This window comes from Vicia villosa, linkage group LG7, assembly GCF_029867415.1.
Source record: "Vicia villosa cultivar HV-30 ecotype Madison, WI linkage group LG7, Vvil1.0, whole genome shotgun sequence".
Taxonomy (NCBI): Eukaryota; Viridiplantae; Streptophyta; class Magnoliopsida; order Fabales; family Fabaceae; genus Vicia; species Vicia villosa.
In genome coordinates this window covers 29,299,656-29,310,101 of record NC_081186.1, presented here as the reverse complement: position 1 = coordinate 29,310,101, position 10,446 = coordinate 29,299,656, and the positions used below count along the sequence as shown (strand labels likewise).

Below are 10,446 nucleotides of genomic sequence, written 5' to 3'. Positions count from 1 at the left end.
TGATCAGAAATTCTGATAATAGAATATGATCCAAATCATTGTCTATTTGCTCTGATACATTGTCTATTGGATCTGATATATTCTATATGGCTTATATGGCTCTGATACATATTTTGTGTTCTGATACACATTTTATGTTCTAACTCATTCATGCTGACTTTTGTCGTTTAGTTTTGTTCTGTAACATTTCAGGATGTAGAGATGCTCTGATGATGCTCTGGTACATTCAACAATGTTCTGATACAATCTAGCATGAAGTGATGTAAGAAGAAATTCAAAGCTCTGAAGCTATCCGAGGGAAGCAGAAATCAGAAGCTGTGAATGTTCTAAAGATCCAGAAAACTCAAGTTCTGAAGCTGTCCTAAATGGAAGCATGAATCAGAAGCTGTGAATGTTCTGAAGATCAAAGAAATTCAAGTTCTGAAGCTGTCCTAAATGGAAGCAGGAATCAGAAGCTGTGAATGTTCTGAAGATCAAAGAAATTCAAGTTCTGAAGCTGTCCTAAATGGAAGCAGGAATCAGAAGCTGTGAGTGTTCTAGGGATCTAAAGAAATTCAAGTTCTGAAGCTGTCCAATGGAAGCAGAAGTCAGAAGCTATGAATTATCAGAAGACAGAAGCTTATGTGATCGTCTCTACCGAAATAATCAGTGAAGTCTTTTATTATTAAAGTTCTTCGAGTATTTATTTTAGGGGGAGATTATTCATCTCAGGGGGAGATTGTTAATCTCAGGGGGAGACATATTCACATGCTTATGCTATAGCTGTGTAATTTGTCTTTAGCCGTCTGCTCTTTCTGATCGCAAATTCATATCATTTATATATGTTTTTGTCATCATCAAAAAGGGGGAGATTGTTAGAACAAGATTTTTTATGATCAATATTCTTAGTTTTGATGATAACAAGGATATGAATTTTGTGTGAGATAATGTGGTACTCTAATACATTGCAATTTCCCTTTCAGGAAATATATAAAGAGTATGCACAAATCAGCGCTCAGAAGCTTTGTCTCAGAAGGTTCAGCATGCAACATCAGAACATGGTCTGGCAAGACATCAGAAGATGGTCAAGGCAGAATCAAAACATGGGTCTATGAAAGCATCAGAAGAACTTGAGATCAGAAGCAGAAGCACTGAAGTTCTCATGGTATCACGCTCAGAAGCACTTCAAGGTCAGAAGACAAGAAGATGCTTTGCACCAAGCTGTTTGACTCTGATGATATTCAAATATTATATTCACAAACATCAGATCAGAAGAAAGTAAAGGTGGCAGGCTACGCTGACTGACAAAAGGAACGTTGGAAGCTATTAAAGGCAACGTCAGTAGACACAGCGTGAACAAGGCTCGAGGTAGTTGACAAAAGCGTGAAACATTAAATGCAATACTGTACGGAATACGCAAAGCATTAAATGCGCCCAACGGTCATCTTCTCAAACGCCTATAAATATGAAGTTCTGATGTGAAGCAAGGTTGACGATTTGCTAACAATTAACTTGATGAAACGCTGTTCAAATTCAAAGCTCAGAAACTTCATCTTCATCAAAGCTCACTACATTGCTGTTGTAATATATTAGTGAGATTAAGCTTAAACGTTAAGAGAAATATCACTGTTGTGATTATAGCTTTTCAGAAGCATTTGTAATACTCTTAGAATTGATTACATTAATTTGTAAGTAACTAGAGTGATCAAGTGTTGATCAGAGTACTCTAGGAAGTCTTAGCTTGTGTCTAAGCAGTTGTAATTAGAGTGTTCACGTGGTGGTCAGGATACTCTAAGAAAGTCTTAGCTCGTGTCTAAGCATTTGTTCCTGGAGTGATCAGGTTGTGATCAGGATACTCTAGAAGACTTAGTCGCGGACTAAGTGGAAAACCATTGTAATCTGTTGCGATTAGTGGATTAAATCCTCAGGTGAGGTAAATCACTCCGTGGGGGTGGACTGGAGTAGTTTAGTTAACAACGAACCAGGATAAAAATAACTGTGCATATTGTTTTTATCGTTCAAGTTTTTAGACTACACTTATTGAAACCCCCCCTTTCTAAGTGTTTTTCTATCCTTCACTCGGGTGTTGATAAAAAACTATTAGAAGAACAATCCTATAATAATCCTGAAGTCACTCTGAGCACTGACTTGGATTCATTATAAGTTTTATGTGAACCCTTAATTGATTTTTAAAACCTGAAAGATAATGGGTTCAATCTTTTAGCTGATGTAACTTTTCAAGGATGGGAAAACTACTTCAATCGTCTCAATGGTCCAGTTTATCCTAACCTTGTGAAAGATTTTCAGGTGCATGAAAAAACATATATTAATCAGGTTGTCTCTTTTTTCAATTGAAAGAAGATTATTGTCAACGAACAAAGCATTGCAAAAATTCTCAATCACAATGGAGAATGAAAAAGATGTTATGATGCCGTACAATAATTGTAAAACCCCATAATTTCAGTTTATTAATTTAATTTGAATTTAAATTAAATAATTGGTATTTTAGTATTTTATTTGGATTTAATTTGGAAAATGATGGAATAAGAGCTATTAGGCTTATGGTGTGATGTTAGTAAAAGAGGGGTGCTATTTGGTTAGGCCTTTTTACTAAGTTATATTTAGGGCTGGAAATGAGTCGAGTCGAGTCGAACTCTCCTCAGCTCAGTTTGACTCGTTAAGAATTAGCCGAGTTCGAGTTCGAGTTCATGACGATCTTTTTTTCCAGCTCAAACTCAACTCGTTTAGAATTAGCCGAGTTTGAGTTCAAGTTCGAGTTTATATCGAGCTTTTTTTTCAAGTCAAACTCGACTTGTTAGAAGTTCACGAACATCTCGATTCGGCTCGTTAGGTTTATCTTGTTAGGTTCAACTCGCTTATTTCACGGACTTAAAAGTAATTTTTTAAAGTCTATTTTTTACATATATATTTAACATTTTAAAATTATTTTTTTAAATAAAAAATATATAAAAAAATAAAAGTTATAAGATTGGAATTTATACGATGTTAATTTTATTTGTATAATTATTTGTAGAAATATTTTGCTCACTAGAAAATATAAATTATCAATTAAAACTGTTAGATTAAAATAAAATAAGATACTAAGATTTAGAGCAAATAATCAAACTTACTCTTAAAGACAATATAATATATCTCATATATAATCGAGTTGACTCATGAACCTAACGAGTCGAACTATGTATATTTCAAGTTCAACTCATTTAGTTAATGAACTTAGTTTTTAGCTCATACTCAACTCATTTGGTTCATGAACCTAGTTCAACGATTTAATTTTCGAATCGAGTTTCGAACTATTTTCGAGTTAGTTTGGTTCATTGCCAGCTCTAGTTATATTCTTTTTTTTTTTATTTTCATAAAATAAGAAAAGGAACCAAGAGAAGAGAAAAAGGTAGAACACGTGAAAAGAGGAGAAGAAGAGGACCTTCGAAGATTCGACTCTAAGGTAAGGGGGGACTCTTCCGATTAGCATCTATTATAGGGTTATAGATGGTAGGACTGAATTAGATGCATTGTTCGTGTCAATTGAGTTATATGTTAGGTTGGGGTTTTGGGATGATTTGATAAAAATTGTATGACTCAATGAGATTGTATGATTGGATGATGTTATGATGTTAGAAAATCCATGATATGTGTTATATTTGTGGTCATAACATGTATTCTATTGTTGTTTATAATGTTTGGTGTTTTTGACTCGATTTGGTTGAGGTTTGGTGGAATTGGGATAAAATTCGTATACTGTTTTCTGTGATTCGCGATTTTCTGAAATTGCCAGTTCGCGTCGCGAACTTTCACTATGTCAAAAAAGCTATTTAATAGCGTTTTTGTTTGTTTTTGATAGCGCTTAAAAGCGCTATTAACCGCGCCGCAATTGTAAATTTTTTTGTTTAATAGCGCTTTAAAAGTGCTATTAAAATAACAATTTTTAATAGCGTTTTTTTAAAGCGCTACTGAAGTGGACATTTTTCGCTTTATAATACTATTTTGATTTGATTTTGATAGCACTTTCAAAAAAAGCGCTATTATGGGTCACATGTTTGATAGCAATATTAAACAAAGCGCTAATATAAGACACATGTTTGATAGCACTTTCAAACAAAGCGCTATTATATTACACATGTTTGATAGCGCTTTCAAACAAAGCACTATTATATTACACATGTTTGATAGCGCTTTCTTTTAAAAGTGCTATTATAAGATGTTTCATTAATAGCACTCTCTACAAAACACTATTGTAGTACACTTTTTTTTATTGTACACAAAATTATTCTTTTGGTGTACAAATATCAAAAAGCTACATTCAATTCAATACCATATAACGCTTTAAGTTACTCATTGCATAGATATTATGATCCATCAATACCAAATAACATTTTAAAACCAAATACCTGTTTCAAATAACATATATAAAGGGCATTTGCATATTGTACTAAAAAAAGAGGGCATTTTGGATATCCAAATTTGTAGATGCATACATTCCAACTAAGAGTACTTCAAACCAAATCTCAAACAAACAATCATATTCTCTAAACAAAACACCTAACAAACAAGGACAACAAAACAACACAAAGTAGTAACCACTTCACGAACCAAAGCACTGCCGAACCCACAGATACAATCACTTAGATAGAAAAAATAACTGCTTCTTATTTTCCTGTATCATAGAAGAAATATTGATTATGTATTGTACAATAAAAATCAATTCAAGATATATAAAGTAATCAAACATTCACTACAGCCAAACCAAAAAAAGAAAATAATATGGGTATAAAAATAGATCAATATCTATGTGTCCTTCTTGACCCCGATTAATTTATCATTAGAAAATATAACAATATTATAAGCAAGGGCATATGATTTTACTAGTGTCTTCGGCATGAGCAATGACAAACCTAACAAAATCTTGAACCCCATCTTTGTATTCTTTTGACGCTTGATTGGCAAACATCCATTTCCGATCCATATTTCCTAACAAGTAACATATATAACTAGTTAACAACTGGTTCTAACAACCAAATTGGATTCTATCTACGAATAATATGTCCAATTTCAGAGTCTCAGTCCTATAACTTAAAAGTAGCTTTTCATGTGCCATAGTTAGTTGTCGAATATCTCATGATATTTCAGAATCTCTTACTCTGTCCTCTTTACAATCCATATAGTTTAGGTAGGAGTAGGACAATATATAGCCTTAATAGTTTGACTGAAACATGTAGAGTATCTTCCAAAGTGAGAAAAGTTTTGATTTTATAATATTTTTAACCCAAAAACAAATAGATCAAGAAGAAGGGAAACGAACAACAACTACTCTTTTTGGACATACACTTATATATTAACCAAGAAAATTAAGGATCCATATCTTCTTTGCTAAAAGCATGGTGATTAATTCTTTTGTCAGCCACTACTTGATTCGGCATCCTCTTTATTTTTAGTAAAGATTATAAAATGTAAACAACTAAATGGATCTTGTTCCTTTGCCTAAACCATTAAATATAAGGATTTAAAATGATTTGATAACCATATCTATTTATTATGGATCACAGTTGAGTGTATCTTGACAGAAATCATTTGATAACCATGTTCAATATTGATTACAATTGAGTTTATGTTTGGACAGATGCCCATTTAACTATACTACACTATCATTATAATTTTCTAAATATAATTACTATACTAAACTTTATGTCCACCCATATATGCCTTAATATAATTCTAAACCTTAATTGTAATTTGAAAATTATGGACTTCGAAAAATGAAGTTTAGGTGTACCTATAATTTCACCGCAAAATAAATTAATTATACAAATATATATGTTTCCATGCATATTTTTTTCAAATACTAGGTTATCACTCTCAATTAAGAAAACTATTGACTCTTGATGATAACATTGTTAGAACTATATTAGTGTACCATTCATTATGTAGTTCTCTCCAAAGGGTGAATGACTCAACACAAATCTAAGGTTGAAATCCTAACTTTGATTGCTTAGAACAGGACTTATTTACTTAATGCCCAGTTAAAATGATGGACTAGGGGCACAGGACAGAAGCTGAAACTGTTGCACTTAGGCCTGAAATTACACAAGAAATTGTTGCTTGGCATAAACTAACCATCCTAATTGTTATTAGGTTCTATCTTCAATCTACGGGGATTATGACTTTTCACATTACACCCCTCACGCCCAACACTATTGAGTGCCATGTAGCTTCTATTAAGACTAAATCTATTGGACATTTTAGTTTCAGTTTCAGCACAATGTGCATCCTCAATGAACTAGATGGACTTGTGAAGTTAGAGAAGAAACCACACCATCTTTGAGAATAAACTTTTCAGCTTAAGCTAGTATGGAATTGAATGCATACAGACTCATTTGTTCTCAGTAAGCCTTCTGCCACTTGTTTGGTCATGAATAATTGTTACTTTTGTAGATTAATGTACCAGTAGAAGCTTTGTTGTCATGTATTGTAAAATTAAAAATAATAAGATACCTAAAAAAGCCGACAAGGCTAACACCTATATACTTATGTATATTGGTAATGAATCATTGAGAATCATTTCCTTAAGGATAAATTAACTACTGAATTGGAAAAGAAAGATTATACGAGTGTGAAATACTTATTAGGATTGACGCATTGTACTGTACTCTAAACAATGGATCTTCATATCTTGACGAAAAATCATTGATTTTAGCATAAAGATCACTAAGGAGCATCAAGCTGATGCATAAATTTACCGGTTTCCCATTAAACAGAAAGATCAAATGTTGATTCAATACTGCTAAGCTATGTGAGGAGGTCAATTGACAAAGTACTGATTATATAGCAAATATGTGAAGAGAATTGAAAAAGTCAAAAAGTTTATTAATATTGTTGCATTAAGAACAGAGGTTGTGTTGGTGTCATTAAGAACAAAGGAACTTTCGAGACTATTCACGACCAGGATGCCATGATGACGAGTTTGCAAACAATTAGGGTTCCTATGATTCTCTTATAATTAGTCATCTATTAGGGATCCTAGGATTTTCTTATAATTAGTAAAATATGATTAATTTCAAATCCCTTCAATTTTACAACGCAGAGCAATAAAATATGAGAAAAGAAATAATACCAGATAACCATGAAGAGAGGGACCATGGTGGTGAGTTGACGAAGGGATGAGTTTGATGGAGAATCAATTCTGTTCGTTCTTTCTTTCCGCTTTTTCCTCTTTCTGTTTGAGTGGCGAATCAGAGGTGAATCATAATCGATTGTGTTTCCTCTTTCTGGTGGTGAATCAATGAATCGATGGTGAATCGATGAATCGAAGGTGACGAGTGTGTGATTTCTGGGCTTACGAAGGGAGAATCATGCGGGGCTGGGGTTGGGGTTTGATGTCGCGAGTGAATCGAAGGAAGGAAGTTTCGTCGACGATGTGAGTGAATCGAAGTCGAAGGAAGGTTTGGCGCGTGAGTGGGTTCTGGGTTTGAAGAGAGGAAGGTGTTTTGGGTTTTGGTGGTGAATGACCAAATGTTGTGAGCCAAAACGAAAACTATCTGCAAAAGTGTTTTGGTTTTATTTTATTTTATTATATTATTTTTTTACTTTATTATATATTTTATAAACTTCAACAATAGCACTTTTTCAGAAGCGATAACATATGACATTAAAATAATAGCGTCTTACAAAAAAGTGTTATCTTAGTGAAGAAAATTAATAGCATTTTAAAGAAAACGCTATCTTAATGAAGTTTAATAATAGCATTTTTTTACAAAGTGCTATCAAAATCACACTGTATGTATTCTATAATAGCGCCCGACCATAAAGTGCTATTATAGATATGTTTGTTTCCTTTTTAATAGCATTTTATTTAAAAGTGCTATTAAATTAGGCGATACAAAATATCAATTTTGGCGTAGTGTTTGTTAGCGCCGCGAACTGCTTGGCAGAAACTCATTTGACTCACTCAGTTCGCGCCGCGAACTTTGTTGGCGCCGCGAACCCTATTTTACAAAATATTTTCAAAACTTTGAAATGTCGTATCTTTCAAACCGTAAGTCCGTTTTAGACGCCATTGTGGACGTTGTTCCTTAAATTGAATGCTCTACCATATGAAATTAAAAACAACAATAACTTGATTTTATTTTGAAAATTATCGTTTCTCCAATTGTGGTTTATTCTTGTTTTGCATAGTTGATGAGGTGCAATGATTTGTTGGTTGCATAATTGAATATGTGCAATGATGTGTGTTGTTATAATGTGATTGCTCCTGCTTGTTATGCAAATGGATGTTGTTCATGGTAAATATGGTTATCATTTGTTTTGATGAATGATGATGTAAATGCTCTGTTGTTATGGTTGAGAAATAGCATAATTGTGTGTGGCTATTGATTGTTGTGTTGGTTGATGATTATGACATCTAGTTGTTTAATGTTGATGATGAGCTAGATTTCGGTGAGATGGGTTATCCTAGATTTTGGTACCACATGCATATAGTTGCATTTGCATTAGGCTACTTGTATGATTATAACATGAATGGAAGATTATCCAATGTTATAATATGTGATGATGGTGTAATTGTTAAGATTTGTTTGGATGAATTATGGTGTTGTCTTTTGGTAATGTATTCTATTTGTTGTTGTGTGTTGATGAGTACTTCCTGACAATCTGAATATAAGGAAATTGGGTGAATAATGTGACTATGATGTGTTATTGTTTATGATTCGATAACATTTGTTAATTGTGAATGAGACTCACCCATAGTGTTGATATTTTCAGATTGAGGATAGCGGCTTTCGGCTCGGTGAGGATTAGCTCATGAGTCAGTTTGTTTAGTATAGCGTCGATGTCATGCTCTGATATTGTAACACTGGGGGAACGCTAGTTTAGAGTTTATGATGATACTCCATTTTGTTGTTATCGGAGTAATTTTGTGAGATATGCATAGATGATGTTATGCTTATCCGTTGATTAATGTTCCGTTGTGTAGAAACATGATTTTATTAAATTGATGATTTGCCCCTAAATGAAGCATGACAATTGATTTATGATAATTTGTTTTAAATTGAATTGTGGCACCCTTGTTTTCATGTTTTACTCTGAATTATTTTATTAATTTCCGCGGGGTTTAGAAGGGTGTTACAATAGTGATATCAGAGCAGGTCGGTCCGTCCAGCCAATTGTCGAGTCAGTCGAGTTGCACGACGGTTGAATACTGTCGGCATATTATCCCTTGGTACGCGACATGTGAGTGAATCACTATCGGTACTTGGTTATTTGTTGTGGATGTTGGTTTGAAACAAGTGAGGGAGAAGATTTGCTGCTCGGTTATGTTTCAGTTGTAAGATGATTGATTCAGTAGGTGGTTGTTGGCAACAGTGCAGGCGTTGTTGGAGTTGTTGTTTTCTGAATTGAAGGTGACTTGAAATTAAGACTTGACTGGTAATTGAGTTGGAACATCTTGAAGGAAGATGATTAGAGGTAATTGATGATTATTTGTAGGAGAGGGAGATTAGGAAGTTGCAATGTATCAGCTCTGCTGATGGACTGCGAAGTTGTCAGTTGAGTAGCCTTGCGTCTCGGAAGAGGTTCAGCTGCAAGTTGCAAAGAGGATTGCGGTCGTAATGTTTCAGAAATCGCACTTCGGCGATGGGATGTGTTGCTCAAGTTATAAGAATGTTTGGAAGTGAAGAGATATGATAAGGAGTTGTTTAGAATGTGATTGATTTGAAGATGATGAGTTTTGGAGCGGAATTTCCGTAAGAAAAACGCAGGAAAGTTGTTGATTCGTTATGAAACTTCGAAAATTCATAACTGGAGTTCTGGACATTCAATTTGAGTTCCGTTTGAAGCGTTAAAAAGATAATGAGATGAACTTTGCTATAAAATAGGTTTTAGCAGTTGTAACATATTTAATTGGGACGGGAGGATGTTGGGAAGAGGTGAAGTTACGGTTACACTTGTCCTTAGAACTAGACTTGTTCGTTGGTACCGCACGAGACGTCAGTGTCGGTGTTGAACGGATTGAAGGAATAATTAGAAGGTTTGTTGAGAATAATTTTAAGAATTGAATATACCAATCAAAGAGTTTTGGGGATATCGTATGGAGCGTCGCTGCATGATGTCTATGTTGCATTTTGGATGACGTTGGAAAATTCATATCTTGAGTTCCGAGTGTCGGATTAATGTGCCGTTTCAACCTACGAAGATGGGAGATTATGTTCTACCTTATGGGAGAGTTATAAATACAGTAGGGTGATCCTATGAGGAGATATTTTAAAGTCGGTTACGGAAGTGTGAAACTTGTTGAATAAGAATGCCTACTACCGTGATTGTTTGAAACAAAATTGAGTAGAACATGTTGTTGATGAATTAGTTGATGAGATGTTCGGTCATAAAGATGATTTGAGTACCGATGGATTTTAGTGAGAATTGAATTAGTAGTAAAGGTGGAATAAACTTTAGAACTCTTGG

General features: G+C 34.0%; 1 long non-coding RNA gene across 2 annotated transcripts; it reads right to left on the bottom strand.

Moving 5' to 3' along the window:
* Positions 1-4,400: 4,400 nt before the first annotated feature.
* LOC131617076 (uncharacterized) lies at positions 4,401-7,538 on the bottom strand. 2 transcript variants are annotated; one of them, XR_009288418.1, is made up of 3 exons: positions 7,106-7,538; positions 4,890-4,965; positions 4,401-4,651 (listed from the first exon to the last, which is right to left on the bottom strand). It is a non-coding gene; the product is annotated as an uncharacterized LOC131617076 (long non-coding RNA). The 2 variants fall into 2 exon arrangements; XR_009288417.1 differs by lacking the exon at positions 4,890-4,965.
* Positions 7,539-10,446: the final 2,908 nt, after the last annotated feature.